Source organism: Rhodnius prolixus, unplaced genomic scaffold, assembly GCF_049639745.1.
Source record: "Rhodnius prolixus isolate KJV_2025 unplaced genomic scaffold, Rpr scaffold_4, whole genome shotgun sequence".
Lineage (NCBI taxonomy): Eukaryota > Metazoa > Arthropoda > Insecta > Hemiptera > Reduviidae > Rhodnius > Rhodnius prolixus.
Window position 1 is genome coordinate 19,734,233 of NW_027411614.1, and position 13,185 is coordinate 19,747,417.

Consider the following 13,185-nt stretch of genomic DNA (forward strand, 5'->3'; position numbering starts at 1 on the left):
TTTTTTATAGATTTAATAATAGAAACTTGATATCTGATTACATTGTCACAATATTGTTCAGTTGACTAGATTTCCACTTTGGTGATAATTACATAAAGTAATTAGGTTCTTCGTGCAATTGTAAGTCGTATGAATTTTATAGTTCACAGTTCTGATTGGCTGTAGTTTCTAAAATACATTGACTTCTGGTCCTCTTATATAGTTGTAAATTTTTTTTTTCTAAACACTTACTCGTTATTTCATAATATTCAATTTTTTATTTTTTCAATTTGAGAAAATGCTTTTTTTACCAGTTTTTATCATAAAAACAATAAGTTATCGCAAATAATTCAGTTATTATTCTTACTAAAATAAATCGTTATTATTCCATTCAAGTTGATGTTATTTTATTAGCGAAAATGGTAAAAAAGTAGAAACACCTATCGGATGAACAAATTAACTTAGGACCAGGGAAGTGAAAAACCTTAAATGGATTTTAAATTTGATGGCTAAACAATGGCTATTAATTAAACTTTAGCAGATCCGCAAATCGATCGAGTGAGTTTTATTTAAACAAAGTATGGTTGGCTTACAGAGAAACTGGGAAGCGAAGAAGTTTAGGCAGTCTAAGAAGTGAGAAAGGAGACATTTTTTGAGGTTATGAAAAGGATAGGACTATGGTGCCATGGATTTTAGAATTGTGATCCTGCTAACAAACTTCTTGAAAATGCTTAACCCAGGGAAATTCTTCAAAGCGTCTAACAGCTAAATCCTGTATCAGGTGCCCTTGTATCAAAATAAGCCTAGAAAATTTTTTTATAAAAGATGAAAGGCTAGTCAGGAGTCCAGTTTTTACTCGTGGAAAATGTCTTCGGAAACCAGGATGAAGATTCATGTTGGCTAAAGAGGACGATAGTCAAGGAAATGTTGGTTACTGGCAGTGGACTCTTATTACATTATTTTGTTACAATATTCAGCAAAACAATACCAAAGCTGAATTGAGGTATAGTATAAATAAAACTAATATAAAATAATTGATAGTGATACAAAACAAATAATGCATGACATAACTACAAATGTTAATTAAGTTGCTACATATTATTCGTGCGGAATAGAAGAATTAGAGTAGATACGAAAGACAAGAAAGTTTTGAATGTTTTGGTATAACTCTTAAAGCAAATTGGAGGCAATGAGAGAGTCCGCATCATTCAAGATAAGGTTGAATATTTAAGACAATATCTAAGGCGTAGTTGTCATGAAGCGTGGAATTGTAGAGGGAAAACGTCCAATTAGAATCTCGCTTATAAGCTACCTTTGTTAGTAAAGTATATTTATTTATCGCTGCCTAAAAGAATATGTATTCACTTTACTAAAATATCTTTTTACTGTATCTAAAGAATCGAGAAGTAAAGTTATGTGATTTCAGGTGTAATGAGAAGGAATGTGCAAGATGAAGAAAGAAGATCGAGACAGTAAATCATGTTATTGTTTTAAAAGGGAAATCACATTAACTTTTTCACGTCGAGAAAACGATTTAGTAAGTTAGTTAGAAGTGAATTGAAATCTTACATCAAAGGGCTTGATGATTACCTAAAAAAGTTGCAAAAAACAAAAAAAATATGTGGTACGTTCTGTCTGATGCTTTTGCAAGATCAGTTTACTCGGATTCAAGCCAGTTGTTTTCGTCGTACCTTATAACAAGAGGCTCCTTAATCTTTAACGTTTTTTAAACCATATTCTGGAGCAAATGTATAATACATAATATGTTCTTTTTTAATCTCTCCGAGGTATTCGTTCTTGGAAACAGTATTTTAGGCCAGTTTGCTGCGAAGGTCGGTTAAATGTACTGGAAAGAAGAAGAAAAAAAAAAAAAAATTAAAGGATTTATAAATTGAAAAAGTGCATTAGCGTGCATTTTTGCATGATTTAGATAAGAACAGAACTGCCAACATCTTAGAAGAACCTCGACTACGCTACAAAATGTAATCTACGCTTTCAGTTAACAGACTACTTAGTTCGCCTTCTGTTTAGCCATTTCTCTTATTCATGTTTTACGTAGTTAGTTTTGTAATGTATCTCTTTATTTTCTAGTTCTAATGCAAACCATTAAACATATTATTTGTAGTAGTCTATCCAATTACTACATAGTTCTGTCTAACCTCCATTCTTATTACCAGGAGTACGTCCGCTCGATATTGATCGTGCTGCTTAGAGCGTAAGGTTATACCTTCAAAAAAAATACATAAACTACCATCAAATTGAAAAAAAAAACTATCTTTCCGTTATCGGAACGGCGCATTCAGTCGCCAATTTACCAATTATCAAAAATAATATTCAAGAATATTTGAAAAAGAAAAATTAAGTTAAAATAAAACAATTTAAAACGAGCGTATAATTGTAAGGGAAATAATAAGGAATATTAAGTTAAGTTTTTTAAGTTTTTAAGTTAAGTTAAGTTAAGGAATTTAAGATTTAAATTTAAAACTCATATGACCATTTTTGTTTATAGATTAGTGTAATTTAGGCACCCATAATAAATTAGAGCTACAGATATTATTCGGTAGCTGTTAATTCTTTATACTGATAGATGATGGGCGATGCTACGCTGCTGTTCTTTTTTTCCACGTTATTCCACTTCTTTTATTTCTTTCTGTAGCGAGCTATAGCCGTTAAATCCCTCTCTCTTTCGCAGCCTCTCTACATTCTCATTTCACTTCATCACTTCTATTTCACTTCTCCTTTTACTAGCGCCCATCTCTGTGTCTGTGTACTGAGTAATGATGGTGGACGGGTGATTACGAGCTCAGCTCATCAGAGTGGAGACCAGGATAATGGGACCAGCACAGCACCACGTCGTACCGTGTAATTAATCAGCGGCACTAAGAGAAGATGGCGGCCAAACCAACTGCGAGCGTCCTCGCCGTCCGACGCCAACCTGCCAACCACCTCGCTCCTCCAATACATTCTCACAGTCACACAGACACACAGAAACCTGTAATCTAACCGTATGTACTTTGTACATTCATTTGGAGTTTCATTTTTTAATAAATAAACAAACGTTAAATAATAAAAGAAGAATAAGATACTCTATATTCATGCCCTTTACCAACAACAACACGCGAAGAAACTAAATGATTAATTTTAAAAGAATATTTGATTGGCAAAAAAAAATTCAATATAGTATTGTCTTTGACATAAATATTTGCTCGTTGGAATAAATAATTTATTTAAAGTTATTACTTCATTTATAAATTATAATAAAACCAAATATTTCAGATTATACTTTTAAAATATGTATTTGTTAAATAAGTGGAATTTCCGAAGATTCCGAAGATGTTCGCGAGCATCTGAACGCGATCTCCAAGCAGCAGGAACTACTGCCAAGCAGATAGATTCATAGATCTTAGGATTTCTCATTCACACCAGTATTCACCCAATAATGTCAAGGAGATTGGTTAGACTAGGAGGCGATGTACTAAAAGATTCGACATTAGAAAGAGAATGTGGAAATCATTGTGTATTTTACGATTGCTTACACAGTACGGAATCTTTGAGGATTTTGCGAAGGTTTTAGGATAAAAAAACGATTAAATCGCTTGCCAGAATGCAAATATTAGGTAAATGTTAACTGCTTCTAGACTGCGATGCTACAGGGTTGCCAAGAATGATTTCCACCTGTAATATTGTCAAATCATAGTTACATGTTTTACTAGGATTGGGCACCAAGTTAATCAATTAAATTCCAATTGAATAAAAAAGTAATAATTAATTATTATAGAAGGGACTAGCTATGCGGTTAGCGCATTGGATTCCCACGCGGAGGTCCCGAGTTCGAATCCAGCTACCCTTAGATTTTCTCTTCCTAGAAGCTTCTTACAGCTCACCAGTGATGGACAGTGTTGCCTTTAACGAGAGAACACTGTCCGGAGGCCGGCAGTGCACTGGAAAAAGCTCCGGGCGCCAATAACATCAGATGATGACGTGCCTTAAATCATTAACAAAAAAATCATTAATTATTAATCATGACTGAAACCAAATTAAATTTTTTATTTAATCGGTGCCAATCTCTGTAGTTTACCAATTATTACCAGAAAAAAAAAGTATTATACTAAATATTGTAAATATTTTTCTGGTTGGAATAGTTTATAATTGCGAAGAGTGGGAGTATGTAATAATATGTGTCATGGGCTGGTGAGTTGGTTTAGTCACGCTTTGTTGTAGCGCACCAGATTGGACAATCTTACTCTTAGTTAGACCAAATTGACTTCTCACCACATCAGTTTAACCATAATACGAATAAGAAAAAAAAAAAAAAAATCTAGGTAATGAGCTTCTGTTTCACTGATTTTCACTATTCGTTTAATTTACATGGATTTGTTTATTTTCATTTCGTTTTTTAGCAATTTACAATTTTTTCATTAACAAATAACTATTTATTATCATTATTTTGTAAAAATTGTATTCTTAAAGTTTTTCAGAATCTTATTGCAATAAATAAAAACTTACGGAGACTCTAAAGACTCTTTTCTTGTCCGGTGACAAATTTGTCAAATTTCAATGCCCATTCTACAAAGTAATACAAAATGATGGCATCTTAAGTGGTTATAAAGAAAAGTAAATTTCCAAACGCAAAATAGTGCTACAACATTGTGGCAGAAATTTATTTTTAATTAATCTTTAGGTTCGGTATTCGCGTAGTATATTTGTTACACAGGGTTCAGAACAGAATATAAAAGGGCTAGTGTTAGGACAGTGTAAATTGAGGCAAGTAAATTGCAGAAAAAAAGCTTTTTAATAAGTTCCCAAATTCTCTTGGAACAGTTGGAATGTAAAGCCATTAATTACTTTTTATGAGATTCATTAAAGCGAGATACTGTCCATGGATTAAACCCAGCACGGTGGTTTCGAAAATTTAGATTAGTTTTGAAACAATGACTTGGTTGGAATATTTGAGGAATTCCAAAGAAACTAATTTAGATTGGAAGCACTTATTCTTCGTAAGTTTTTAGGGTTTGGCTGATCCTTATAGTTCCGCTTTGAATTGTTAATGTCCATTTTTTATGCGTTTTTACTCGTCTCAGTTTATATCTGCCTTTATTTTGATTTTTAATTCGAATTTGTTGGTCCGAAGTTAGACCATCAACCATTTAGGAAACCATCAATGCGTACAAAGAACTTAAAAAGTTCAATGGGTTTTTAGTTATTTAGTTTTTTGTTTTCTTTTAAAATAAAGTGCGCGTATATTTTATTATTATATAAAACGGGTTCGAGACAAGACGCTAAAGCTTACAAGGAAACGGTCTGATTTCACCAAGTGGCCGCACCGCTTCGCTTTAATCGCCTCCAAAACTCACTTTTCCTCGCACGCTTCTCCACATCCTCTTCTTCATCATCTTACCCTCTCTCAGGTATTCTCCTGGTTGGTCACTTCGGTAAGCTGTTTACCATCTTCCTTTTCTCGGAAGGACTTGAAGGCTCCAGCAAGGATTTCTTCATAACTTTCAACCTTTCCATTATCTTCCTCCTTCTTTGCTTTCTTTTCATCATAACCTTATCTTTTAAGTGTCAGCTCTGATGATTTAATCCATAATTCTTTTCAGTTATACCAATAAACATACAATTTTTTGTTTTGTCCTTAATGTTATTTATGTTTTAAAAAAAAGAAAGGTTGCATAGGCGTCAAGTGCAGGCACTCAACTCCTTCCGTGCACTTTTACCTTCATAATTCCACAGAAATTCCTTTGTTTTCAAACTGATCCTGTTATTAGAAACCTTCCTTCCACTTCACTCCAAACTAATACTTAATCGGTTAGGTATGACCTAGTTTTGTATCATTACATTTCGCTTGTTTGTTTTCTCATTGTACATGTAATTTGTGCGCACTTGATTCGCCATCAAGTAATCAGGTTAGGGAAGGATTTTTTTGTTATGCTTGGCTGGCTGTCACAATTTATTTATGAATTATTATGATTGCAATAAATTGCGATTATAGAATAGTTTAATTGCTTTACCCAAAGTTCTGCTGACATTTTCTGGGAAGGGCGATTGCACATACTAAAGTGCACTCGGTTTTACCACGTTAAAAGTAATTTATTATTTATTATTATATTTTAGGTAACTTGATTATTATTATTATTATTATTATTATTGCTGAAATGTTGAATATTTGCCACTTGTACTGATGAAGTCTGGTAATTATTTTGCAAGTTTGGCTGGAGTTTGGAATGTCTGGAAGGTGTACTATTGGAAAGCAATGGAGAGTGGGGAACAGATGGAAACAAGGTGCCCTGGAAATCACATTTTAAACTATACATTGTGTACACAGTGAGTATGATGAGGAGCTGACTATGACGAGAAGGATGCAGAGTAACTGGCAGGTGTATTCACAGAGTTAATGAGAATGACAAGAACAGACTGCGCCGCCGTTCCAACTCTTCTGCGCTGTTACTCGTCGACGAGTTTGTCGCCGTTTCCCAGCCAAGCCGAGCCTTGCCTCCTAACACATAGCTAGGACTCGCTCTTGTGTCCGTACGGCTGTGCCTTCGTGTTAGCGCTAGGGTTCGGCAGCTACAATGGCTCGTTACCCAACCCAGTCATCAAACGCCTTCCTCTGGGTACATACAAACATTCTATTGTCTTACCGTTTCACCAAACTATATTTGAATTTTTTTTTTTTTTAGAAATAGTTTTCTATTCTCATTACTTCTCTTTCTCCATGAAACAGATTATGAAACGAGGAACTATATTCAAACACAACTGTTTCATCTTCAGCAATTAACGTAATACTGCCAAACGATTTTAAACCCTCCACGTAATTATAGTACTGTCGTCTGAGTTAAGCAAGATACGAATGTATAGCAAAAATACTTATCATATTTTTAATTCAACTTTTGTTTCAACGTTCATGCACAACGTTTGTGCATTTGATCATAGAAACTGGACATCTCTCTGCGCTAACCATTATAAAGTAATTACTTTATTTATCACCTTTAGTTTAAATACATCATCAAATTCCTACTTCAACGTTTGTTCAATATTATCAACAATATTCTAGTAATATTATTTACCAGGAGCAGTGCCGATCTCTTCACATAAAGAGAGGTTCCAACATATATTAAATGTCGAAGGTTGAACCATCAAGCCTCGCACAGATAACAGGATTTGTACCCTAATCACTTCACAACAGGCCGTGCGTAATGCACGCTCACTCATATGTTGCAAGCACAATTCTATGACACAAGCCTATATAGCTCTGATGCCCTAACCAACCTGGTTCAAAGTGCAACAGCTCAGTGCAGCTTAAGCTTGCGTGTCGATGTATATAGTTGCAAGCGCCATACTATCTATTTCTCTCTTTCTCTGATAATATGAATAAAAGGGAGAGGATCAGTACGGACCGAAACCTTAAATATGTTTCATTTAAACCTCGTGTTAAATGTAATCCTTTTATATCATTCACCATGAACAGTGCCATATTTATTACCAACAGTATAAATATTTGCATTATTAGAAGTAACCAATTGTCGATTATTTACCAAAAAAACAATAAACAAAAATTGGGAGGTTTCAAACAAATTAACTTGATTTCCTGGCATTTTTCATTTCTGTTTTTTTTCCCCCATAGACATCAAATAACGTTTTAATCTGAGTAGAGGGCAATCTTAAATATACAGGGTGACCAGAGTTATGTGCTCCAACTTTTTTTTTTAACGGCGGGAAATTTCGAAAAAATAAAAAACCCGAATTTAATAATTTTTAGTCTAGTTTATTTTCAGTGATTGACCCATTTTTCTAAACCTCTGTACCTCGAGATACAGCATCTAACTTTTGTTTTTCAAATGGAACGTTATATTTTTTTTTGCATATTTTTATAGTATTTGAGCTCCTAAAAACAACAAAAAAAATTTTTTGAAATCGGTTAGGTTTTTCAAAAGTTATAGTAATTTAAAATATGAAAAACTAATTTCAGTTTATGGCCAAAATTAGGTTATTTTTTTTAAACAATCTGTTCAAAATGGGCACAATCAACGGATAGGCAAGCCAAAACTCTGGACTCCCACGCTTTGCTTGTAGCAGCACTTATGGTGGCGAAGTCAAGATCTAGGCAGGCTAGAGTTATTCGATGCAATCTTTCTACTTTATATTGAGCGTGAACAAATAATGAGGCAGATTTTCAAACACTCCTGATTTTAATACTAGTCGAGATTATTGTGGCACAATTAATTATCAATACTATGTGTCCCAATAGCTGCGCAGTTAGAGGCGACACCCACAAAGCTGAGATATATTGTGGTGGTACTTTGTTCGAATCTCGGTCTAATGGTCTTAGGGAATTCGAATAAAATCGATTGATTGGGAAACGCTATTTTATTGAATCAATTTTGTTGTTTTAGCAATTTTATCGCACAAATCGAGAAACGAAATGTTGATTACTAAATCGCGAAGAGATTCAGTATTAGCTCCAGATTTTTTAGCATTAAAAAGTTTCCAGAATTCAGCGTTAAGAAGCTAAATAATACTTTTTAAACTACGAAAACGTAAAACCAAAGAGAAAAAAAAAGTAATTGATCAACAGACATCTTCCCTTGATTAATTAGAAGTGAGAAAAAAGGGACTGTTGGGATGTGAAAGTAAATATTAGAGCAAGAAAGAATAATAATTAAAGAGTGCTGGAGATTCTTAATTGTCGGGAATAGTTTATAATTTGAAACAAGGAGAGCCCCGCTGAGTGTATCTATCGTACAGTCTGTACAGTTAGTGACGGTCCGCCCTCTTTTCTTCTTAGTTTCCTGTGGAACTTCACTCAGGTAGGACGTAACCTTCAACATCCATTAGGCAAATGGAAATTTCACGCTCAACCTTAAATAATTCTACAGCAATAAGGTATTTTAGTCGGTATGTGAAGGGGGAAAAAAATCTTAAATGGTTTGTTATATTTATATAAATTATGCCAAATTCTTTCCAGTAGAGAAATAGACTCTACTCGTATATAAGGACGATGCCTCTAGCTTGACTAAAGTGGAGCGTGTGGCTTTGGAGCGAATTTTAAGAGAGATGATGTTTCTTAAGGCCGTACAACTTTGAAAGAGATTGAAGATCAACAAAGGCTATTGATGATTTCGTTCTCTGAAATTGGAAGTACTTGTAGGATAGGTTGGTTAAGGCGGCTAAGAGAAATGAGTAACACAATACTGAGTATTGTGAATTATAATAAGGATAGCCATATTTCCCGTTTTGCATGAATGCAAGAAAATGATTACAGAAAAATTACGTGATTTTAATTTCGGTTAAGCTATAAGGATGCAGGAATATAGAGTACTGATCCATCCATTAGTTGTAGTTTATGTAAATAGTTGTATAGAGTAGAGGGATGAATGTGTGAAGCGACTGTATTTATAAGTAAGAATGGAGAGTGAGTGTTATTCTAGTGATAAGCACCTAGACGATGCTGGCTGTATGGCGGAAGCCAATGCCAAAAAAAAAGCCAAAAGCCCCCCCCCCCCCAAAAAAAAACTACGGACCTAGAATCCCCAGCCAGAGCATCAATTTCTCTTGGTAATTTGATAAAAATCGAAAGGTGCACGTAAACATTTTCGCTAAACGCTGTGAGCAAAATTTTATAAAAAAAATAATTATAAAATACATTTTTAGCATGCCAGACACAGATCTGCGTCCGTGCAATAGTTATTTATTTAACAATGTGGAAAGTAGTACTTTTCCTCACGCGAGGCAGGGTTTGCACGCACAAGCGAGCGAAGCGAGGCGTGTGCAAGTGCAAATTGCCGAGTGTGAGGAAAATACTTGACACTCGAGTTAAATATTATATTTTTTCTGCAACCATTAGATTTATTAACTCAAAAAATTAAAAATTTCATTTTTACAGTCTACAAAAAGTAATTTATTTATTATAAACATTTATTGTTATATTACAATTATTTACATTACTTACGTATTCACATTACTTATTACATTTTCTGCTGTTTCTTTTATTGATGGAGGAGTGTTTTCTAAACAGGAATCGCAAGAATCCATTTTAAATTTCTATAAGGTAACACTATAACCTTTTTAACTGTTATAATTAAAAATATCTAATTATTTATTAAAGTATTATTTTTATTTCTATATTCCTTTCAATTTTTATTTTATTTTTTAATATTCGTTTTTTTTTTAATTATTTAAATAAAATAAATTTAAATAAGCTTATTAATCAAAGTGAATGAATCAAAATCTAAATACATAGTATTCACTCTAAACAAGAAAACTCTCCCTCCTCTCTCCTTCCACAATACTTCTATACCAACGACTAACCAAGTACGATATCTCGGACTACATCTTGACAAACGACTGACGTGGAACCCACACACGAGACTCAAACGAATTGACCTCAATCTCCGATATAAAATGTTGAAAAGGCTACTCGACAAACGATCAAAACTGACCCTGACGAACAAACGATCTTTATATACCGCTCTACTTGCCCCAATATGGACGTACGGAATACAACTCTACGGAAGTGCCAAAAAATCGAACATCAACCGACTTCAGACCTTACAATCAAAAATCCTGAGAACAATAGTTAACGCTCCTTTCTACGTCTCCAATCATACAATACACACTGATCTCAATATTCCTCTCGTTTCTGAAATAGCACAATCTCGCTACACAAAACTCCACTCAAATCTACACAGTCATTACAACCCTCTTATCCACAACATGTCTACCACAACACTTCCTTCTAATCCTCATCGCAGACTAAAGCGGCGGTGGCCACGCGACCATCTCAACACAACGCCGACCTCCTAGGATGGTTGCTGTGTAAGCTTGCCAATCAGGCGAACTAACGGCTTCCATCACTGGATGGTCGTCGTTCACTCCACTCACGCCTCTTGGCGCACATGCATATGCGCGCGCGTGTATATAAGTGCATATATGTGCGTGCCCGTGTATTTGCGCCATTTCCTTACTCTCATCCCTTTTGCTTGTTATATCTATTATAGTTGCAAAATAAATAAACAAATTAAAAAAAAAAAAAAAAAAAAAAAAAAATAAGCTTATTAGAGTTTTACAGAAAATATTTATGTTAATAACAAAACTTCTTATATAAAGGGAGCACAATAAAGTTTTTCCACTCACTAGTGCGGAAAGTGACCCTAATGGGAATTTCCCCCCACTAGTGTGGGAAGTTGGGCATTACACAGCTGATTTTAATTGAGTAATGAGAACTTCCCTACATGGTTGCAGAAAAAGAATATTTTCAATACCTTTTAAAGAATGAAATACGGTTCATTATTTTTGGTGACTGATTCATAGTTTCAGTAGAATGAAAAAATGATATACATATCAAAGATAGAAAACAGTATAAATTTAAAAACTGACACCAACAATTTAAACAACATTTACGCAAACTTACTACAAAATACTTGACAATTGGCAACACTGACTTCCCTCACAACCAAACACATATCACACAAAAAGACCGATCACACTCAGTCCATGAGCAGACGAGAAAACACACCATATATTCCATTGTCAATTAGGTAAATAATTTTTGTAAGTTACGTTAAATTATACATATTCATTTTAATATAATTATTGTTAACACACTGTAAATATGTTCCATAGCCCTGAAGATGACCTAGTCCCTAGGTCGAAAGCTCGGTATAATAAAGTTTATCATGACTGAAACTGACAGTTATTTTTTCATCCTATTAGAAGAAAGAGATAGTTTGGCTAAATCAGCAATAAATGTTTTATTGCGTTGCCAATTCATACTTGAATTAAGTTGTGTTGATTTCTTCGAAGTAAATAAAAATAAAGATTATTTTAAATAAAGTTCATGCTAGTTAGTAAATATCTAAACCTTTTTGATACAATAACAACTTATGAGTATCAAGGCCAAAAAAATACTTTTTTGGAAATGATCTGTGTGGATGAACTAAATAACACAACATAGAGAAAAACTTTGTTTGCATTAAGTCCCCCAAGCACACCTGACTTACCACTGCGAACAAAGTCTCTTAACCGCGTTTAACACTTCGTAAAACAATTATTTTATTTTATTTTTTGAAACTATCTCGAAAAAGGTACCGACTATTTTCTTATAACATTGTGTACACATTGTACTTATAATGATCTTCAACGTTTATTTAGTATACATTATCCCAGGGAAACTCAATTAAGGCCACATCTGGGAAAGAGGGGTGATTAGACTTACCTCTAGAATGCCTTTTCAGTATAATGTACAAGCCTGTGTCTTATTTTAAGGATAAATATGAAAGCAAAAGTGGAAATTTGCAGCAAATTTCACTAATAGAAATACCATTTTGCTGACAAGATTTTTCAATTTTATATTTTCGGAAAATGCTGCCTACGATTATATTCTAAACTGTGTGTATATGTAATATACATATAATAGTTCTTTTTTAGAATCATTTTTATTAGAAATTTCTTCGGAGTTTTCTGAAGTATCATTTCAGAGCGCTGTGCCGTTTCAAATAAGATTTATAAAGATAAGTTTCAAAATTCGAAGTTTGTAAGTATATATTCGGTAAACGTATATAAGTTAGAATTTGGAGAATATAGTGGGAGAAAATCGGGTAAGTGTTGATACTTTTATCGATTCTGTTGCCTCTGACATAAATTTTCACTCGCTGCTCGGGACTTAACAAGAAATTACTCTTATCTTTACAAAATTGTAAAATAACATTTATAAGTTGCTAAATTTCTAAAATAAATGCATTCTAACTTAATTAAATAATCAGAGATGATTTATTATAAAAAAAAAAAAAAGTAAAAACAGTACAGCCTATTTAATTTACACTTTAGTGCCAACAACAGTTGAGTGCTGATCAAAACCAGTTATAAGCGTAGCCTGGATAGCTCAGTCGGTAGAGCATCAGACTTTTAATCTGAGGGTCCAGGGTTCGAGTCCCTGTTCGGGCGTAAAATTTTTTTCTTTTTTTTTTAATTATTTTATATTTTATTTCATTTTTTTGATCTAGGTTTCTTAGGAATGAATAAAATTATTTTATTTCCAAATACATTGGAAATGCCAATATTATTTTTAAGACGTAAGGTAATTTTGTAATACCATTAAAACGTACATACAGGTGTAAGGACAATCGTACGAAGCAATTTTGGAAAACAATCTTAATAAAGTGGAAAAGGAATTTCCTTTAAACTCAAAATTTTAGCAACAAATTTAAC

At 33.6% G+C, this 13,185-nt stretch overlaps 1 non-coding gene across 1 annotated transcript; it reads left to right on the forward strand.

Moving 5' to 3' along the window:
* The first annotated feature begins 12,848 nt into the window (after positions 1 to 12,848).
* On the forward strand, positions 12,849 to 12,921 carry TRNAK-UUU (transfer RNA lysine (anticodon UUU)). Its single transcript has one exon. It is a non-coding gene; the product is annotated as a tRNA-Lys (tRNA).
* The last annotated feature ends 264 nt before the right edge of the window (positions 12,922 to 13,185 follow it).